The 20,012-nt window shown below is 46.9% G+C and overlaps 1 pseudogene across 1 annotated transcript; it reads left to right on the forward strand.

The window, feature by feature from the left end:
- Nucleotides 1-3,588: 3,588 nt before the first annotated feature.
- LOC144156780 (dolichyl pyrophosphate Man9GlcNAc2 alpha-1,3-glucosyltransferase-like) lies at nucleotides 3,589-14,883 on the forward strand (annotated as a pseudogene). Its single transcript, XR_013319781.1, has 14 exons — nucleotides 3,589-3,694; nucleotides 3,764-3,848; nucleotides 3,953-4,043; nucleotides 4,158-4,246; nucleotides 6,364-6,455; nucleotides 6,847-6,911; nucleotides 8,859-9,044; nucleotides 10,208-10,343; nucleotides 10,838-10,923; nucleotides 11,228-11,312; nucleotides 12,702-12,772; nucleotides 12,865-12,933; nucleotides 13,782-13,908; nucleotides 14,586-14,883. The product of XR_013319781.1 is annotated as a dolichyl pyrophosphate Man9GlcNAc2 alpha-1,3-glucosyltransferase-like (transcript).
- Nucleotides 14,884-20,012: the final 5,129 nt, after the last annotated feature.

Here is a 20,012-nt window from a genome sequence, read left to right on the forward strand (position 1 = left end):
TGGGACCTCCTTCTGTATATTTTGTTATGTAAGTATGTTTACGGCAAATAAATTTCTTCTTCTTCTTCTTCTTCTTCTTCTGAAGCGACATGGAGGACTTTCCTCCATGCTAAAACTGCTAAAACCTGACTGGGGCTGGCAACACTTGCAACGCGCACTGAACCAACGTTCTTAGACTACTTCAGTTTCGCAGCTCCGCTTGAAAGGCGGCCGGAACGGCGGTCGCGTGAACTAGTGGCGCTGCGGTCGAATCTTGCTCCCTAGCCGGACTCGCGCCGCTGTCGTCTGCTACACTCCGCTTGTGAGGGGCAGCAGTGCCTGCGCTAGAAATCGCCCGCTTTATGCTTTAGGACATCAAAAAGCTTGTTTCTAGTACTTAAGTTATTTTTTCCAGCTTCTGACACATCTGAATAGCTTCAGTCTGTATCCCCCCCAAGTTTGCAACACTTGAAGAGAGAGAGAGAACAACCTTCTTGAGAGCCTCGGTCAGAAGATCGTTTATAACTCGTCCTTCCTTGCTTATTCGCGGGGTTCAGCGCTGAGAGCTCCTCGATAAGTATCCGAAATGCATAGGCTTCCCTGAATTGTTTTTGAGATGCTCTTATGAAGTGTTCCCAACGCATTAGTTTTTCTGCACCATCACAAATGTCTCATTAGTATGTTCGGGAATGTTTGGTAGGCTCACGAAGATTGTGCGTATATTTTCTTAAGGCTGTATGGCATACATTCCCTTTTTCACAAATTCGCTTTCGTTATGAATGCGTGCAAGAAGATGCATATCCGCAGCGTGGGTTGCCTATTCACATGCAAATACAAAGTGAAGCTTCGTGCTACGCCACCGCGATCGCGCCCCAGGCTACGTTGTCAAGAGTACTCAAAGGCAGCTTTTGTGCTCCGAATTTCTCTCGTAACCATCGTTACCATAACGAACTGACTCTCAACCTGACCAATTATGACATGATTACGGTGTTGAAGGTTTGATATACACCCTAACAAACACAATAAATAGCATACGTGCATATATATTACAAGAATCGAAACCGATGAATATTTCCTAGCAGCTCTTTATCGTTTTCCAACACTTCCAGGTGTAAAAAATAAATCTTGGTCTACTCGGGATGACGTCCGATGGATTTAAGAGAATTACTCTTACTCTCTTGTCCTGGACTGATGACCCAGCCCACTAAGTTAAATAAAGTTTCCCCCTCCTCCCTCTCCTCCTCTTCCACATCATCTTGAGTACAGTTTTCCTATAACGCATATCTGAATATTGGGAAGATATGGCTGCGGGAAATGTACAAAAATAGCCCCCCCCCCCCCGGTCTGAACAATAGTGTTACTGTATCTTTACCGTAGACGTGACTTGTTTTGTTCAATAAACCTCCATACTGGTTGGAAACCTGGTATAAAGCCAGCACGCGCCTGTACTTACAGAAGGTTATTTAGAACTCAATTTACATTTTTTGCGTGCCATAGCGCATGTCGGCATACTTTCATGCCATGACAACGTAAAGTGATGTGATGCAACACTTTCGAGCATTCGGCAAGGTTGCAAAAACTGTTCTACCTTACATATGATTACCGGGAATCGCAATGCCTTCTGCCAAAGCCGACAGCCCCAAAGGCCTAGAATTTGATTGATTGATTTGATTGTGGGGTTTAACGCGCCGACGCACCGCAGGCGATGAGGCGCGCCGTAGTGGAGGGCTCCGGATTAATTTTGACCACCTGGGGATCTTTAACGTGCGCCGAAATCTCGTACACACGGGCGTTTCTGCTTTTCGCCTCCATCAGAAAAGCGGCCGCCGCGGCCGGGAATCGAACCCGTGACCTCGTGCTCAGCAGCGCAACGCCTTAGCCACTGAGCCAGCGCGGCGGGTAGCCTGGAATTTGTTTTGGTCTTGTATTTTTGTTGTTGTCGGTTACTAACACCTGGCTGTTTTCTTTGTTAGAAAGATTGCTCAATACAGAAGCTGACGCCTAGCTCCGACTCTTCGGGCTCCGCACAGGACCGGCTTCGCAAGGAATGGGGCGACGCCGACAATGTTTCTTCCGTAGCGCTATCCAAAACTATACTTAAACTCACGCCCTGAGCTAGTTTATGGGATTTTAAGTCATTTCTTATGATAAAAAGTTACGCACTCGTAAATTGTGGTACGCACAAGCATCAGACGTCAACTGAGCGCAACGAAATAGCGGGGAGAGCGATCCCGAGTGAAGCGCTTCGCAGCGCCGCCCGTGGTCCAGCTCACCGCCAATACTGACAGCTTCCCCCGAGCAACCCAGTTCGCATCCCTCTGGCTTGCCTCAGAGGCATCTGACTGAACTTCGCTCATACAGGGCAGTGTGTCTTCGAGAACCGCCATTGAGGCTTTACGCGGTAGTAAAGAAGATGGAGAAAACTGCTTCCCAAACACTGAACAAGTCTCCTGTGTTTGGTGACCTTTTCTGGAAAGTGATAGATGAGTTGTAAAAGGCTTCTCTGCCTGCTTTGATGTGATGAGCACTGCCAGGAAGTTAGTGCAATGGTAATTAAGTTTTATGTTGTCATGCGAATGCACTTCTTTATGAAGAAAAAAGTGAAATGCTGGTCACTCAGCAAGTACAGCAAGCAAGGAAAAAGGCAAAGCTACTTTAAGCTATCTTGTTGGACTAGTGCTTCATACTCAATGATCAATATTCCTGCCGTGGATCTGTTTTGTTTTATTCACTTGATAAGAAGCGTACTCAGTAAAAGCTTATAAGCTTTAACGTGATTTTTGGGTGATGGCACTGAAATAGCGAGTGTTCAGCTACAAATACATGTAACAATGTTGCACTGCGTGGCGCTCGATTCTGGGAAGGAAGGTGGAAATCCGTACGAAAGTGCGTCAGCCAGCCTGCCACCTAATGCATCTAAAAGAAAGTAAAACAATGAGTGGGAGAAGCGAGCGTATACGACGCCCCACCCCACATAATCATACACTCGGTTTTGTGAATATTCGGTTCCCGAGTCTTATCTCGCCTCGTAATCCTGTTAGATCATGCGAAAAAAGCGCTCACATTAACCACAACGCAAACGCACATTAGACGCACGCATTTCCAAATTGTGTAAGTTATGTTTCGACGGTGAACGCCCGTTAAGCGGTCATTTTAGTCACGAACGACCTCCAGGACGCAAGAAAAACAATAAAAACTAATGAGACAGTTGCGAGTCAGCGCCCGTCTTGTGCACTCTTTTCTGTACTTTGTCTGTTTGCGATCTAACGCTTCCACATGGACACCCATTTGATAAATACAAAGGAGCGTCTTGGGTTGTGCGACCTGAGAAGGGCGGGAGCCATCAGATGCACTCCGCACGCACTGGGGTACGTCGGCGCTTTCCCATCCTAGCAGACGACGCGCGAGCTATGAAGCAAGAGTCGATGGCAGCGCCGTTAGTTCTGGCGACGACCGTTCCGGCCACGCCGAACACAGGGCGCGTATGGGAAGCTGCGAAACTGAAGTAGTCTAAGAACGTTGCACTGAACAACGTCCGTATCATTTGCATGTCAGTGCTTCATGCATGTGGAGCTATTCGAAATACTCTAGCTACAGTTGTGATGTCTGTCAAGTGATGTTTTTATCCTTTCAGCCGAAGTCGACGACGTGTGCTACTTTGGAGTCCTCACAGCGCTTCTGCTGCGCTGTGCGACTTCTCTATGGCCTTACTCGGGTAAAAAGACCAATCTTTTGTGTACTTTTTTGCATCAGTTTGACGTCAATTTTTCGATCTAATGCACAGGCGCCGGGAAACCGCCCATGTTTGGAGATTACGAAGCTCAGAGGCACTGGATGGAAATTACTGTCAACCTCCCCGTAACTGAATGGTAATGCGCTGTAGTTGCTGCTTTCGTTCCGTTGAATCGGTGCTCGCAAGAGGGAAAAAAAACGAATGTCATGCTGCTGCTTTTTTTTTTTTGCTCGTCAACAGGTATGAGAATTCGACGGACAACGACCTGCTGTACTGGGGGTCTGGACTACCCACCTCTGACTGCCTACCACAGCTGGGTCTGTGGGAAAGTGTACGGAAATTCGGTAGGGTGCGAAATTTTGAACAGGGGTATCTGCGTCGTTGAACGCTTGATTGGATGTGGAGTTAGTCAACGTCCTCTGCACGTTTTTTTATTTTTTTCCAGCGCCGGCGTCATCAACAGCAGCTGGGTCGCGCTGAATGAGTCACGTGGATTGGAAAGCTATGAGCACAAACTGTTCATGCACTACACGGGTGAGCAGCGTCATGAGAGGGCGGGGGGGGGGGGGGGTGCAGGTCAGCAGGCACCTGTCGATATTACGCAAGGAAAATAATTTACGCAGTGTCTAGAGTGTCGTCCGACGGCTCTTTAGCGGGGCCTTGCAGTGCTGTCCGACGGCGCTGCAAGCGTATGCTCCCGTGCCGTCCGGCCGGTCCGGCTCTTGAGCGGCAGAGCTCTCAGCCCACGGCCATCACGAAAAAAAAAGAAAAGTACTCAGTTCCTAATGATGCATCAGCCAGCTCAACATCGGGCGCTCGCGGGCGGTTATATAAGCCGTTGTATTAATGTATCCCTGTGAGCAAGCGAGCCGAAACCAATTAGGTGCAATATGCGCATACTCATTCCCATTGGCGACTATTAGCACGCCGCGCCACTTCGCGAAGCGATAGGCGGCGATGAGCCGATCGCTCAACCCTCGTCGCGCGACGACATCGCAAAACCGGATAGTTAATCACGGCTGCAGAGTCACCCGACGTAGTTGGTGACGAAACGTTTCTTTACATCCGCAATGGCAAACGGCAGCGGGCCGCCGCCCGGCCAAAGTTGGCGCGGCCCGCCAAGGCGGGCCCGCTAGGCCGGCAAGCAGCGTCCCGTGCTCACCGGCTCTTTGGTCAGTGGCTTCAGCGTACACATGTAATCGACGAACAGCATGGCACTCTTCAGTGCCAAGAAACTACTTTGACTTGTCAGAGCAAGCTTCATATTCGTAGGTATAGCTGGATGCATAGCGGGATAGTAGGTTGATTTGCAGCCTTGTCGTACCTCTGTCGGTACACGTTCACACGTTGTTCCCCGTTGAAACTCGTAGAGTTTCAACGTGGAGTTCTAAGGTGCCAGAACTTTTGCGTCTGTGAAAAGAAGCGAACTTTGCGGTCTGGGATACAGGTGTGGCGTGCTAGCAAACGTGTGTATTTCTTGATGCAATAAGACGTTGAAAAGTCTCTGCTTGAGTTCGTCATTTCCGACTCTTCGAGCAACCTGCAATGCTTTAGTACTATTCTAGATGAAGTCGCATCATCTCTCGTCACAAGTACGAACACCGCCGCATCGCGCGCCCGACGTGCCCGAGTCACTGGGTGAGCACACATTGCACCTTGGTTTCGGCTCGCTTGTTCACAGCTAGGGATACATTTACACAACATCTTATATGACCACCCTCAAGCGTCCGATCTTGAGCTGCCTAGTGTGTCGTAAGAAACTTCTTTTCTTTCGTATAGGTATATCTTAAAACGACTGAAGCTCGAAGGCGCGGTCCTGGCCGTGTGCTGAAAGCTCTGCCGCTCAAGCGCCGGACTGGCTGGACGGCACGGGAGCATACGCTTGCAGCGCCGTCGGACGGCACTTCAAGGCCCCGCTAATGAGCCGTTGGACGGCGCTCTAGACACTGCGAATAATTTATCCGAAACCAGGTGTACAACACATTCTGCGACAATAAGAATAAAAAAGTAACCGGCGCGTGAGTGCTAGCGTGACTAAACGTGGATTTCGGCACAAACACCTTGTTTGTAGGATGTGGTACACTCTTGCTGCCAAATATCATGGTTAGCCATTTTGCTTTTCTGCTAGGTGACGTCTTTTTCTTGCCGTATTCCTTCATAATGAACACGTTTCAAGCGTGCTCATTTTCAGCTCGGCATACAGCTTGTTTGCATGGCAATAACTTGAAGTTCGAACCATTAAGAGAGCATGTGGGCCCTCTGATCAAATTGGACAGGTGCAAGACTGGTGCACATCAATGAATCTCTAAATAGGAGTGATGAGCTCAAATGATAAACATGACAAAACACAAACTGTTAGAATGTAATCTTTTTTTTAATAACAACAGTGGTGGCAGAGGAGGGTAGAAATGTATTGTAAATGGTACTGTTTTCTAAGTGGCGAGGGACATGATCAGCAAGCGTAATCGGCCTGAATACTCGGTATTATAAATGAGTTTGCACCTCAAAACCCATTAGAGAACACACCCAACAGAGATTCTACAAACCAAACCTGGCATTTTTAAACAGCGCTGCAGTGCATCATGCTTCACAGGCCATTCATTTTAGTTGGACGGTGTTAATGATATCGGTATCGCGATTGTTTTGCGCAGTGTTGGCTGCTGACATCCTCGTGTACTTCCCAGCAGTGCTGTTCTTCTGGAACTCGATATGATCCCCTCTGAGGATGAAACCAAGAGATTCGGTGAGCAACAGTGTACGATTGTTGTGAGCTAGAAGTTGACAAAAAAGGAGACAAGACCTGAGCTTAAATTTTCTCTCCTGGTCGTCGCGGGGTTCGTGAATTGGCTGTTCAGTTTCGGCTGCACGGGTCGTTGCCACATTCACCGCTACATCCCGTCTGTTCGTCAGGGGCTTGCCTGGTTGGTCCACTTTGTGGCGGCAAATTTAAATTTGGTTCTCATCGTCTTCGCCATTTCGCGTTTCAAGTGACTCGTCATTGGGGATTGTGAGGAGACGAGTCATTTGAAATAGTAAAGACCGAGTAGAGGGAAGATGTGCGTATTGAATTAAGTGTCTGACAAACTTAATGTTACAAGTGTTCAAGTAAATTTGTCTTGTTTTTGTTCCTCCAGGCCATTGCCACTACTCTAACGTTGATCCTGCCAGGCCTGGTGCTGATTGACCACGGTCACTTTCAGTATCCTTTTTGTTGTGCATTGGTGTGCCCGCTACAACATGCGCAGATGCAGTAAATTAGCAGTGGTTGTAATAGAACTGTGAAAGAGTGGCGGAAACTTACCAGGTCCTGTAGACTGAGACTTCATCTTAGCGGACAGTCAAATTAACAGTGGGAATATTGTCTAAGGATAGAGCCCCGAGAATATTTGTGAGCACGTTCGCAGTGGCTTTCAGAGTGGTCAGACACTGGTCTGAAAATGTCAGTAAAGTTCCGTTCAGAATATTTCAGCAAAATTGTTGGTAACTACGATGCTGTGTACCAGAAATCAAGTCCCAGAAAACTGATTTTATTTTATACTGTTGTTGAAAAAAAGGTAACGACTCGCAATTTTTTTTCTTGACACTGAAAAATCATTACAACATACTTGCTGCTAGGCAATTGGTGCTCAGCAGTGCTAGAGGTTTGTGTCATGCAAGAGTTATTGTAGTGTTTAGTGTCATCACTGATTTTACTGTTCTGGTAGTTCCAGCTTGCTACTACTACTAGTGACATCATTTTCAGGGACTATAAATATTCATAATTGGCAGCAATACTGTGGTCCTCTGTTTTGCCCCAGCTGGCGGCTCTAAGGCGTTGTGAAATCCCCCTCCACCCGAGACTGCTAATTCTCTGCGAGGCCACATGCATGCATTTCACCTTCAATTTCCACATATGTGAACTTTATGCTTCTATGAACTCTACGTCACCTCTAAGACGAACGTCGTGATATGCGTACCATACTCATGAAGCTCAACAACTAGTACCCATGTCACACGGGCACTTTCAATTGCGATCGAGTTTTTGAGTGCGCTCGACGCACTGCCGCTGCTACACGGCACGTTTCAATCGCGATTGAGTAGTTGCACCGGTTGCACTCATGTACACCAGATGGCGCTAACAATGTACTTGCGGCCGGCGTCTAGTACCTTTGCGCGGTCGTAGGCATACGTAACTATGTAAATGTTACCTCACACTTATTTGGGTCAAGTTATTTCACACAATTTGTGGCATTAGTTGAAGTTGTCACTTCTGTGCCTTTACTGAGCGGGGACGAGAGTATCGCCGCTTTGTTTCGATCGCGCTTGGGAGCTTCGATTGCGCTTGAGAAACCAGGATTGAGTTCGAGCGGGATCGAGCTTGATCGCCATTGAAACTGCCGTGTAGCAGCGCCCGATCCGGATTGAGCTCGATCCGGATCGACTCAATCGCGATTGAAAGTGCCCGTGTGACAGGGGTATAAGTAAGGCGTTGTGAAATTGCCGTACTCGCTCGCCGGCGCGCGGCTTGAACTCTCTCACCGTTTCCTGCTCTTGCATATTATTTTACATACCCCCCTCACTTTGTAAACTTTCATCTGTTTAACCACACCTCCTGCGACCTCATCTCTTGCCTACTTTTCTTCCAGCACTGCACTGCCAGCACCCAGTCGACGCGTACACTGTCGGAGCGCGTTGGCGAGCGAGTACGGCAATCTTACGACGCCTGACGTTGCCGAGCTTCACAAGTACAGCACACATACCACGACATTCGTTTTCTGGTCACGAGGGGGACGGTCGCGACGGCGGCAGCCGGTAGCGCAAGCACAATAGCTGTAAGGTGCACTGCACGGAATTAACAGTCTCGGCTAGGGGGGAGATTTACAATGCCTACAAGGCGCCAGTCTTTTGCCTCCACCTGGGGTCGCAGTCGTCTAGGCTCTCCCTGTGCCCCAACACTAGAGGTGTACATACAACCCTTTGCGTGAGCAAAAGAGTCCATTTCTCTCACAGCAACAAAAGCAGCAAGATAAGTGGTTCACGTCATATCGAACCTAGTATGGGGAAAACTGGGCCAGGCGTGGACTCCATGAAAGAATGCTGAAGTAATCCTCTGACTTGAACTGCACTAATCAGCGAGACTTCGCTACCATCCTTAACCACGTTGTAGGTACAACTGCGTGAGCCTAGGCCTCTTCCTGGTGGCTGTCGCGTTTCTGGAGCGCGAACGGCTGCTTCTGAGTGCTATAGCTTTCTCACTGGCACTCAACTACAAGCAGATGGCTCTGTACTACGCCAATCCTTTCTTCTGCTACATGCTCGGTTGCTGCCTGCAGCGCCAAGGGCTCAAGTCCAAGTGAGTGGTGACATGCCCCTCACTTTCCTCTGGTTGCCGCTTGATGATCACCTGTGTGGGCTGTTACAATTTTACCAGTAACAAGTTTCAGTTAAGTTTTAGGGGCAAAGCCCCTTAAGGGCTGGGGATGTTGGCGTCTTCTGTTGTCTTCGTTCGTCTCATGTAGTCACAATACTAAAACACCGGGAAACCCGTTTATGTCTCGCACTAAACCAGGACACTCGTTTTCGCCTCCTGTTAGAGCGCTTGGTGACGCGTACTTAAAAAACACCGGGACACTCGTTTACGCCTCGCGCTAGAGCGCTTGGTAACGCGCGCTTAAAAAACACCGTGACACTCGTTTACGCGTCGCGATAGAGCGCTTGGTAACGCGCGCTTAAAAAACACCAGTACACTCGTTTACGCCTCGCGCTAGAGAGTTTCGTGCTTCAAAGACAAGAGACTTTTACAGCAAAGCTGTGTACCTCTACCCCCCAATGGTTCCAACTCTGTTGGCAAAAACGCCAAGGCGCCAACAATACACTTATACACTGCATGCTTCGCCCCTTCCCAGGTTTCACGTTAGTGGGGATAGCCCTGGATATTTTTCCCAGCTTAATACTGGTGAAGCGTCGTTCCGATGATGGGCCAAAGTTGCGCAGTCGGGTGGTGCGCTGACACTTTTTTTTTTAAGTTTTCGCACAACCTGTTCAAAATTTCTGAACCCTTAATCCCCGGTTGTAGCTTTGTCTTTTTTCTTTTAATCTGCAATAGACAACCTTGCGCTCTTTGTTTGAGCCTGCTCTGGCGGCCATGTATGCCATGATGGTAGACAGTTCTGAAACTGAATCCGACTCTAGATTTGAAGTTCTTGGGTCTTCTTCTTGGGTTGTCTTGAGTCCGTATTTGAAGTTCACAAATTGCAGAAGTGGCATTTTAGTGGTTGCACGAGATGTAACAACTCCGGGGTGCAAAGGTTTTGGCAAGTGTATAGGAACAAGTGGTCTAAAGTGACTTGAAGCTCACAACATTTGTTGTGCCTCTGGAACTTATCTTTCTCACTTGCGTTAGTTGTGCTGCTCGCTCTCTCTTTGTTTTCGTATTGACCAATTGACACCTTTGTAATGAACCCGTGTTAAGGAACGAAAGGTGTTGGAGTGAATTTCGGGATGCATTATTTTCAGGATCACGTTGCTCTTGTCCCTGGCGGCCGTAGTGCTGGGCACATTTGCAGTCTGCTCGGCACCTTACCTGGGCAGCTTGGACCGTGCCCTCCAGGTCTTGAGACGACTGTTTCCCTTGGACAGGGGGCTGTTTGAGGTAAGCGTGAAAAGATGACGTTGAAAGTTATATGTTAAAACACAAGTGCTGCACAAATTTTATTTGTTCAGTTTTAACTAGCCTTGTCATTTTAACTAACCATCTCATTATAAGTGTCTGCAGCATAAATAGCTAAGACAGGATGCATAGCAAAATTAGTGAAAGATGCACCATCTGTTTCCTAAGTAAGCCAGTTGCTTTGGGAATACAACATAAAATGTTCCTCTGGGCCTGTTTTAGATGCAGTAGCTTTCCTTTTTTCTCCCCTCTCTCTCACTTGCTTGTCGAACCTGTGTGCTTACAAATGTTGATCTGTTTTCTGAGTGGTGTTATTTTTTCTTGCTTTTTTTTTTGAAATGGCTGTCATGTGTTTGAAGACTCCCTCGGGAGCAAATTTCTGCGTAAGAACTTGCCAACGCCAGTTTGTTAATACTTGCACACCAGTCCCATCCTCTAGCCACCAGACAGCTGCAGGGAACTCTTCTTGCTTCCAGGACAAGGTGGCTAACCTGTGGTGCGCACTGGCGGTGGTTGTGAAGCTGAAGAAGCTCTACTCGCCTACTATGCTTGCATGGGCAAGGCAAGACTTTCTTTCTTCTGCTCGATGCGGGAACTTTACAAAAATCTCCTGGCATGACGCAATGTTGTGATGTTTAAACGTGCATTGCCTATGTCTGTGGATTACTATGCCACAAACGTGCATATATGTACGCCACTCTAAGCCGCAGTTACGTAGTGGGAGTACTGTCTCTGGGTACATTTTTCTGTGCTACAGCTTGCGAACTCTCCAATTACAAAAGCAGGAAGGGGATTGACGGAGGTCATGTGTGCATTTCTTTTTCTAGTGATTTATGGTACTTTGCATGTTTGCGTTGCCCTTTTAGCGGAGTGGTGACCCTTGGTGTGGCAAGTGTCTCGGCAGTTGATGTGCTTTTGCGACCAATGCCCGAACGCTTCCGACACAGTCTGGTATGTGGCGCTTCACGCTGTTGAGCAAATGTTTTCCAATCCTTGCTTTCCTGTGAAATCAGTTGAGCTCAGTATAACCAAGCTGCCTCTTGGATGTTCTTCCTAGTTGCCATTTTATACGGCCTTCATGCACTTGCGGTGTTCCCTCTTCTATAGTGCAGAGCACTTTAGGCATAGAGTTTCATACTAATATACACTAGAGGGAAATCTGGCGCCACTGTCTAGGGGAGCCACACTTCAGCGAGCATTTCGTCATGTACTGGGCAGGCAAGTTCCACTCGTCCTTGGAATGGCTCTTGAACAGGCTGAAAAGTTGGCTCTGGCTGCAAAAAAGCAACAATATCGCTGTATAATGTTCATGAAGTTTGTTTTGTTATTATGAAATTGAACCTCCAAAATGATTAATTTGTCAGTGATTATTTAGAAACTTTATGTACGAAGAACAAGAAAAAATGTTACCCTTTTTTGTTGATTTTAGCTTCGAAAAGAAAAGCCATATGGCTAGCTACGCCAAGTAGGCGAGGAACGTCGCTAGCGGCAATGGCACCGCCCACGGCGGCCCGCAACTGCAGCGACAGATTTCCCTCTAGTTTATATTAGTGTGAAACTATGACTTAAGGGGCTCGCCTTGTCGTCGTAGCTCGCTTGCTCGACCCAAGTAAAGCCACACGGTATTCCGTCGTCGCGGCGTAACCCAGAGGCTTCGAAAGCCAAGCAGTGTATATAGTCATAAGCGTTCGAAACTCGTGAACCGCTGGCGCCTGTCATGCATCTCCCCGATGTTTAGCGCAAAGGCAAGTGCAGGTACATTTGAGGCAAGATATACGCGATTATACGCGATTAACCGGCACTCCCCGCGTTCATTAAGTTAGGAACGCTCGCTGGGTTGGTTTTCACGGTAGTAAGCAAAAAAAAGTGGCCCTGCAACGCTGGCGCGTGTGGGAGGAAAGTAACCACAAAAAGAACAGAACTCCCACTGGCACAGTTTCTGGCAGGGAGTGCGCGAGCACTGCGAAGGCGGGAAATTTGAATCGCATTGGGTGGTAGCAGTGAGCAGACAATGGCTCTACAGCCCATTATGGCGAATCACTGCTCTGCACTTCCAACAGCTTTCACATTGAGTGTAACGGCTTCAATTTTTTTTATTGCATTTCAAGCCTTAGCATGTTTTCTTCATTAGTATTACACTGCAGAGCTGTGGGTGCCTTTAGACCGAGCAGGTGTTAGAACCACAGCAAACTGCTGTGTTCAGCCGTTGCTGAATGTCAACTAGTTCGTTGTTGTTGTTCATCTCCTTAAAACCGTGCTTGCAAGTTGATGTGATGTGCTACAAGCTAATGCCGCATCAAAATTCCCAAGTCAATGCAAGATGCATTTGTGTGTGCGCAGATCAACTGCTCGCTGGCCTTTTTCCTCTGCTCCTACCAAGTTCATGAAAAGACAATACTGTTCCCAGCACTGCAAGTATTTTCTTCTTTTTCATCTTGTTATTTCTTTTTATTTCATGGGCCAAAAATATCATGCCTCCTTTTTTTTATGTTCTTTCATACAGAGCGTTCTGCCTCATCCTACATAAACATCCAGGCCTGGTTGTTTGGTTCTCAACAATCGCTACATTCAGGTATGTACCCTGGGAAATTGCTGTTATTGATGCAAATATGGCTTTTACGAAGTCCTAAAAAACAACTAGGCTTATATAAAGCTGCAGCAGCACTTATGCGAATTATTGATCCATGTTCATTTCGAATATTAGTGTGCTGGATTCATGTGATGCATAAAGGTGACGTCAGTTGCAGGTGACGTCAATTGCAGTGATGTCAGTTGTAGTGTCGCTAACTGTTAGTTGCTGGCGGTTGCAGCGTAAAGCGCTGCAGGGGGAGGTTTGTCACAAAAGCCAATGGCAGGCAGTTGCAATTAGAGGTTAGTTCATTTGTCAGCAAGTGTGATTTCATATCCCACGTTTGACTAATGTCACCAATTAAGCCGGGCCATCGCTCCATTAAAAACTTGCTTTTTGAGTTGCATACCATTCCGAATTCTGGTGAATGTGGTGGGCGACATTGTTGCTTTGGGCTTGGTTGCCCCTAGACCAAGTTGCAGTGTCGGCACACTGGCGTGGCGTTGGTGTCCAGTGTCCTAGTGTCCCCTTGTCCTAGGTGTTTTGAGCCTAGGTAACTTAAGGACCTCAAACCTGTGTTTCAAAAGGCGTTAAAACGGTCAAGTTTTTTGTTCTTCATTTATTGAAGTATAAAATTTTGCTGGCCCTTCCTCCCACCCACTGTGGGAAAGTACCTTGAGAGGTGAATTACTGCCCCTACTGGAGGCAAGCGAGAAAGAAAAAAATTATAGCCTGGCATGGTAGAACACCCGTCATTTAAGAGGGCTTGGATGTTGGAAAGGGATTGCCCATAATGGAGGAGCAAGAGGAGTGTGTTCCTCATCCCTTCTTGCCGCGTCTTGTGTTTCCAGTATGTTCCCGTTGCTTTACAAGGACGGCCTGCTGGTTCCCTACGTAGCAGTGGTTGCGCTCAACCTGGTGTTCGCATACGAGGCTTACCTGAAGTACGCACAGAGGAACAGTCTTTTGACCTCACTGGTGAGCAGGCAGATATCCACATATCTAAGAGTCATTTTTCGGAGTCGGCAATCATAACAAAGAGCTGAAAATATTTTCTTTGCTTGGCCGCACTGTTTTTTGTTGCTCGAAAAAGGGGGGGTGTTTCCTCCAGCTTTTTATTCTGCGGGATATTTTGTTTCTGATTTCTTTTTAAATGCTGTAACATTACTTGGCCATTTGCAGTAAACGTTTAATGTGTCTGTGCATTTCAATTCTCACGCAGTTCAGATGTACAGTGTTTGTCAAAATTTTCTAGGAAATGGCTAAAGTGCATAAGCCGCAATAATTTCAACGTACATGGTTATTTCTTGAGCTAGGCTAAAACGTTTCATGCCAGAAAGCTGGAGAAAACACATTTCCTTCTTCTGTCACGAAGTAATTTGATGACAGTTAATTGTCGAGCTTTTGCTTTGAATTCTTTGTGGCCAAGAAACCTTTGGCGTGGCCTAGAAAATTTTGACAAAGATTGTACCTTTTATAGTATCACTACTGCCGTATGATGCATGCGAACGGGATTGATTTTTGCAAATCTCGTCTAAGTGGGCCTCGCAGTTCAATCGCCGCCCTACAGACGCTCGGAGCACTGCGAACCTTGATTTGTTGCCAACTTTTCATTTGCGAAACACGCTCGCCGGGGCAATGTTCCTCTCTTTCAGTTTGCGCTTTCCCTCCTGGGCTGTGTCGTGCTCAACGTTGCGCACGGGATCGTGCCGCCGTCGCCACGTTACCCAGACATCCATCCCGTCCTCAATGCCCTGTACAGCTGCGGCCACTTTGTCATCTTCCTTGGCTACACCCACTACCTGCAGTTCGAGCTGCCGTCGTCGCGGTTCACCAAGATCAAGAAGAAATGAGGCGCCATCATGAACACCACCATAGTCCGTTATAACCACCATGAACCGACAATAACCACCACGAACCTACAAATCAGCAAGGGCAGCGTGTTGTCCCGCGATGTGCTGACGGATTCAGTGCCCTGCCGAGATCTCACCTTACCGCACCTTTTTTGAATGTTTGGACGTGTACGGTGTCCGGATATTTGTGGAGTACAGTTGAACCTCGTTATAACGAAGTAGTGTCGGGGCAGTAAATTAGTCGGGGCAGTAAATTAGTTCGTTATATCTGATATTCGTTGAAACAGCAGAGGTAAAAATCACCTCTGACCAATCGGCAATCTGGCTCACGCTAAGATCCTAGATAATAGACGCATTATTCAACGCTTCGAATCCATTATACACGAGATAATCCTTAGATGTCTCCTTTTGGAATTTCAAACTAAATGGACCGTAACGTGACGTGAAATTACAATGGAACAGAGTAGGTTTGACAAAGCAGGCCCGCGTTCTAATTTATTTGAAGAAGGGCGTGCACTGCCAGACGAAGTTTTTCAGTGTCCACGTGCAAAGGGGCCTTTTCTACTTTTGTAGTTTCACAAACTGTTATCTTCCATTTTTTATATTTTCCTTTTTTATAAACTAGCTATCGAGTTTAAAGCCTCGCGTGAACCAAATATTTCTTCGCTATAGCCGACACCACATGCGGCTCTGGCGGTTTTTGTTTCGTTATAAAAAGAATAAGTGTCACTGAAATGAAGCGTGACCAACCAAAGTTTGTATTTAGTTCGCTAAAGCTGGTAATTTGCTATATCAGTGTTCGTAATAAGGAGGTTTGACTGTAGTTTGCTGTAAACACTGGGCATGCAGGAACTAGATGCAAGGTTCTCTTACTCGGTTAAGTTCAACGCACATCCTTGCATTTGCAGTTGGACCTTTCTCATTTGCATTGGGCCTCTCAATGCCCAGAAAAATCTTTTTTTTTTACCCCCAAGAATGAGTGTGTCTTGAGGCCACAAGTGCTTGCACTGCCAAGAAATGTGCCTTTTGCAACCGCACGCTCTGTTGTTTCCATAGTAAGCAGTTCGCCAAAGACTCAAGGCATCACAGAATGCAGTGATGCAGCTGCTGAGATTTTGTAAGTCGTGAAAGGCAGCAAAGTTGTATCTAAGTACCATGCAAAGTTGCAGTGCCCTATAGTGTGTGCAAAGACGAGCTCTGCAATACCTATGATGCTAATAGCAGCTCTGTACAGAATACAAAGAGCCTAATACATTGTTCAGAGTGTGAGTGCTACCACGAGATGAGACTGCCTGATTACTGCGAATGGTTTTCGTGAAATCCAGGAAATCTTGAAACATACAGGACATTGAGCGGGGAGTGGGCAAAGCATTATTCAGTGCAGTGCTCCCGTTAGGTCGTTTCTCTTTACCTTGCTCTTTTTACCTTTCTGCAGTTATTTGTGTGTTGTGCTGTTGGTATGGGCATTCAAAGAAGCGTAGCTTCCGTTTTTTAACCATTGGAGGAAACTGCTAGTCCGGTTTTGTTGTGCAAGTGTTGAACTTCTTTTAGCACCTTTGGTTTTCACTAAAGAAGTCTAGGGCTTTTTTTTCCCCAACTTTTAGCGGGCACTGCTAGAACAGGCAAGTCGCAAGCGGATGCTATTCTTGTGTTGCACATTGTCTTTGTGCAGCATTATGGCTCAGCCCTGTGAGTTTGGAGCAGTGGGTGTTGTCATTCTTGTGTCTTTCTGTTGATGTCTTTTATTCTTTGATTGTGCCTTTTGATTTCTGTCTTTTATATTTTATTATCATTTTATTAACACTTAAGACAATCTTATTGAATTAAAGGGGCCGTGCAGACAAAGCACAAGTTTGGTTCATTCGAAAGATTGCCTCGTTGGCACCACTTTTAACGTGCACTTTGCTCAAATAAGCTGTATAATTAGGAAAAAAAGGGAATGGCCATGCAACCAAACAGCGCATTTCCCGCAGCAGTACCTATGATGTCATATGTGCCTGCTCTGCAATTGGCGAGGCCCGCAAAAGCAAATGCAAACTAGGCAAGGCTTAAAAGTTTGCCGAACAAGCTATTTGCGCTTAAATTTAAGGCACATTCTTTTTGTAGCAGTAAGAATGGTGGGGTGAACAATTAGTCACGAACGAAAACGCAAACACCGAAGAAGTTAGTGTGGCACTTTGCCGGCTGCACAGCCGTCGGACGCGTTGGACTTGTCTGACACAACACTGACCAATTGACATAAGCAGCACAGTAACTGACATTGCCATGTTGAGTCGTAGCTTACGCGTTAGGAAATGGTTAGTGCAAACCCTAAAAACTAAGGCAGTTTTAGAAGTCCGGCCAGAAGCAAAGTGTGGACACTGGCACTGATGATGATGATGATTATTACTGGCTTTCCCTTTGAATCGGGGCGTCGGTTGTCAGCAACCGACTTGCCTGTTTTATTACGTTTACTTGCCCTACTTCCAGCTAACCTATAGATTTGCTTCCTCCCTCCCATCTCACCCTCTTTTCTGTTTTAAACTCATCACCCCCACCCCCCTTTTTTCTCCCCTCGCTGTTCTAAATTCTCGTCCGCATGATTACTCCGCCTGCGTACCCATCCCTTCCCTACTTTTCCTCCACCACCACTCCAGTCGCCTCTTCGTCACCTCTATGGCCTTGAAGTTGAGGTTCCCCCTCGCCCCAAATCCCAAAGCCTCCGCCAGCGTCGTTTCCCCCTCACCCCGCGGTGGCCGTATCTCTGTGCAGCTCCTGACAATATAGTCTATAGTTCCCGATCACTGCCGCAGCATGCACACGTTTCATCCTGCTGCCTGTAGCTGCCCGTGTATGCCCGGGTTCCCAGGCACCCTGCCCGTGCCTCGAAGAGCAATGCACTGCCTCTCGTATTGCCATAGAATCCCTCCTTAATTTCCCGTTTCTCTGCCCTATAAGTCTCCAGGGTTTTTTTCGCTTCCATTCTCTGTGCCCACTTCGTCGTCTCTGCTGCCTTTACCTGCTTTTTAACTGTTGTGTAAACCCCGCTTTCCCCTACCGACTTTCCGTACCGCTTGGTCAGCTGTCTGGTCCTCCATCTCCACCGCGTGTCCACGCTCCTCATATACAGGTCCTTAAACACCCTCACAGCCCATTTTTTGTCCTCCATGTCACGAAGTCGCTCCTCAAACTTTATCTTGCTCTTCAGCAGTATTGCAGCAGTATTGCAGTGCCATCTTCAGCAGTATTGCAGCGCCATCTATGAAAGTGAGCAATACCAAACGGCCATCTGTGAAATGGTAGCAGCCCTGGTCAGCAGGCTATCTTCAGTTTTAAGGCCCTTATCTGGATACGTCATTGCTGATGTCACGAAAACACACAATTTAGCGGGAGCATTGAAATTTTGGCTTAAAATGTTTAATTTCTCTGATTAAAGCATCGTTTCCTGCCGGGCAGGCACTGAAGGCACTATAAAACACTAAATCTTGTATTTTGTCTGCATGGCCCGTCTGTTGTGTAAGATTCATTTTTGTGCATCTGAAAAAATAAAGAGACTAAAAAGTGGCCGTTTGCTATTTGCTGTAAGTACCGTGCTGCACAGAATCAGTGCTTGCCACGGACACATCGCCCACCCAAGGTTAACGTTTGGGAACAGTATTCACCCCCTCCAAACACAGTACGGTGCCGAGCTGGGCTAGTAGGTGTGTATTAATTTTTGAAGAAAATTGGCACATAGGAAACAGGCGAGAATAAAGACAACCTACCACCTTTCCTCTTATTTTTGTTTCCTGTGCACCAGTTTTTAAGAATGAAAGACGTATTTAAAAAATAACATCAACAATTAAAAAGGAAAGAAAAAAGTTGCTATCAATTCCACCTCTGTGAAAACTTTTCAAAGGGTAACCCGCTACTGTGGCCAACCCCTTGAGCTGCTGTGCTCAGAAAGAAGGGCCCAGTTGGTGCCTTCAGGAAGTGCTTTTCAGATGGGGGCAAAACGCAGAAACATCTACAAGGGGGTTTTAACACGCAATCAAGAACCCTTGTTAAGTGCATCAGGTGTAGCTCTGCCCATGAAAACTGAACTGCTTTTTTTTCTGTTAAAAAACACCTCTCTCCCACAATGTAACTATATAGCCTAGTATAATTTAGTAATCTTTGACCCGAGGCAATCAAATGCCAGTGGTACACAGCACATTGTTCCTTCAGGGCTTCAAATGTTAGCTAACGATCTGGACTTCCACTGAACAGTGAAATAGAGATAGCGGGGATTGTGACATTCCCATGGACACCCTTTCGCTAGCTTTCCCACACGGTCATTGCGTGAGGGGAACATGTCCCTTCAATTGTATACAACACGGGTTGGCTTTTTTCCAGTCCGCGACGGAAAGTCGGAGGAGAGATGGTACGCTCCCTCAAAACTTTGGGATGCATCTAAATGGCTCACGAGCCCCATCTGTGCATCGGTCACCCAGCTGCAATCATGCAATCGGTCATAGAGCCACAATTGGCCACTGAGCTGCATGTGAAGGCACATTGCTGCCCTAGAATTCCACAGGTGAATCAAACCACCTCAATCTCTGCAGTGCTGTTTAATACTTTTATAACTCACTTTATAAACACCAACATGAGAAACATGGCAGCGTCCTTTGTTCGATGCAAAGATGATACATGCACGTGTTTATAAAGACTTCGGGATTAACTGACTGGAGCGAGTGAATAATAGTAGTGACCTTTTCTCAAGACTGAAGTGTAATTATTTACTGGAGTGGCGTTGTAAGTTGGTTAAAGGGACACTGAAGTGAATTTGTCAAGCTCCCGTTTTTGCTTGCACTGTGTAGACTGGCTCAAATGAACACACTGTTCATCGTTTATTCGGTTGACAAATCGGTAATTATTTTACAAAGCGCGAAAGAAGAAAAACTACTATGCGCGGTTTGCGGCGGCCGCACCAACTAAAGGCTGTGACGTCAGGAGGGGGGGCACCGTGATTAGACGATGCCCAAGGTTAGCAATCAAAAGTTTCGGTTTCGGTTCTGTAAAACAACATGCTTGACATCTGATGGCGTTGTTGGATGGGCATTCTCAATATCTCAGTAATCATCGTACCGCGCTTCTGCCATGTTGCCGGCTGTAAAATGCATAAGATAAACCTCCCAGGGCGGCTTGGAATCGTAGAAATCACTAGACGAGGCCTACGCAGTGGATGAACGCCCTCCGCGTCACCGCAGACTCTCAAATGCCATGCGCTTT

Source organism: Haemaphysalis longicornis, unplaced genomic scaffold, assembly GCF_048455015.1.
Source record: "Haemaphysalis longicornis isolate Haplotype H1 unplaced genomic scaffold, Haemaphysalis longicornis Haplotype H1 scaffold_1, whole genome shotgun sequence".
Taxonomy (NCBI): Eukaryota; Metazoa; Arthropoda; class Arachnida; order Ixodida; family Ixodidae; genus Haemaphysalis; species Haemaphysalis longicornis.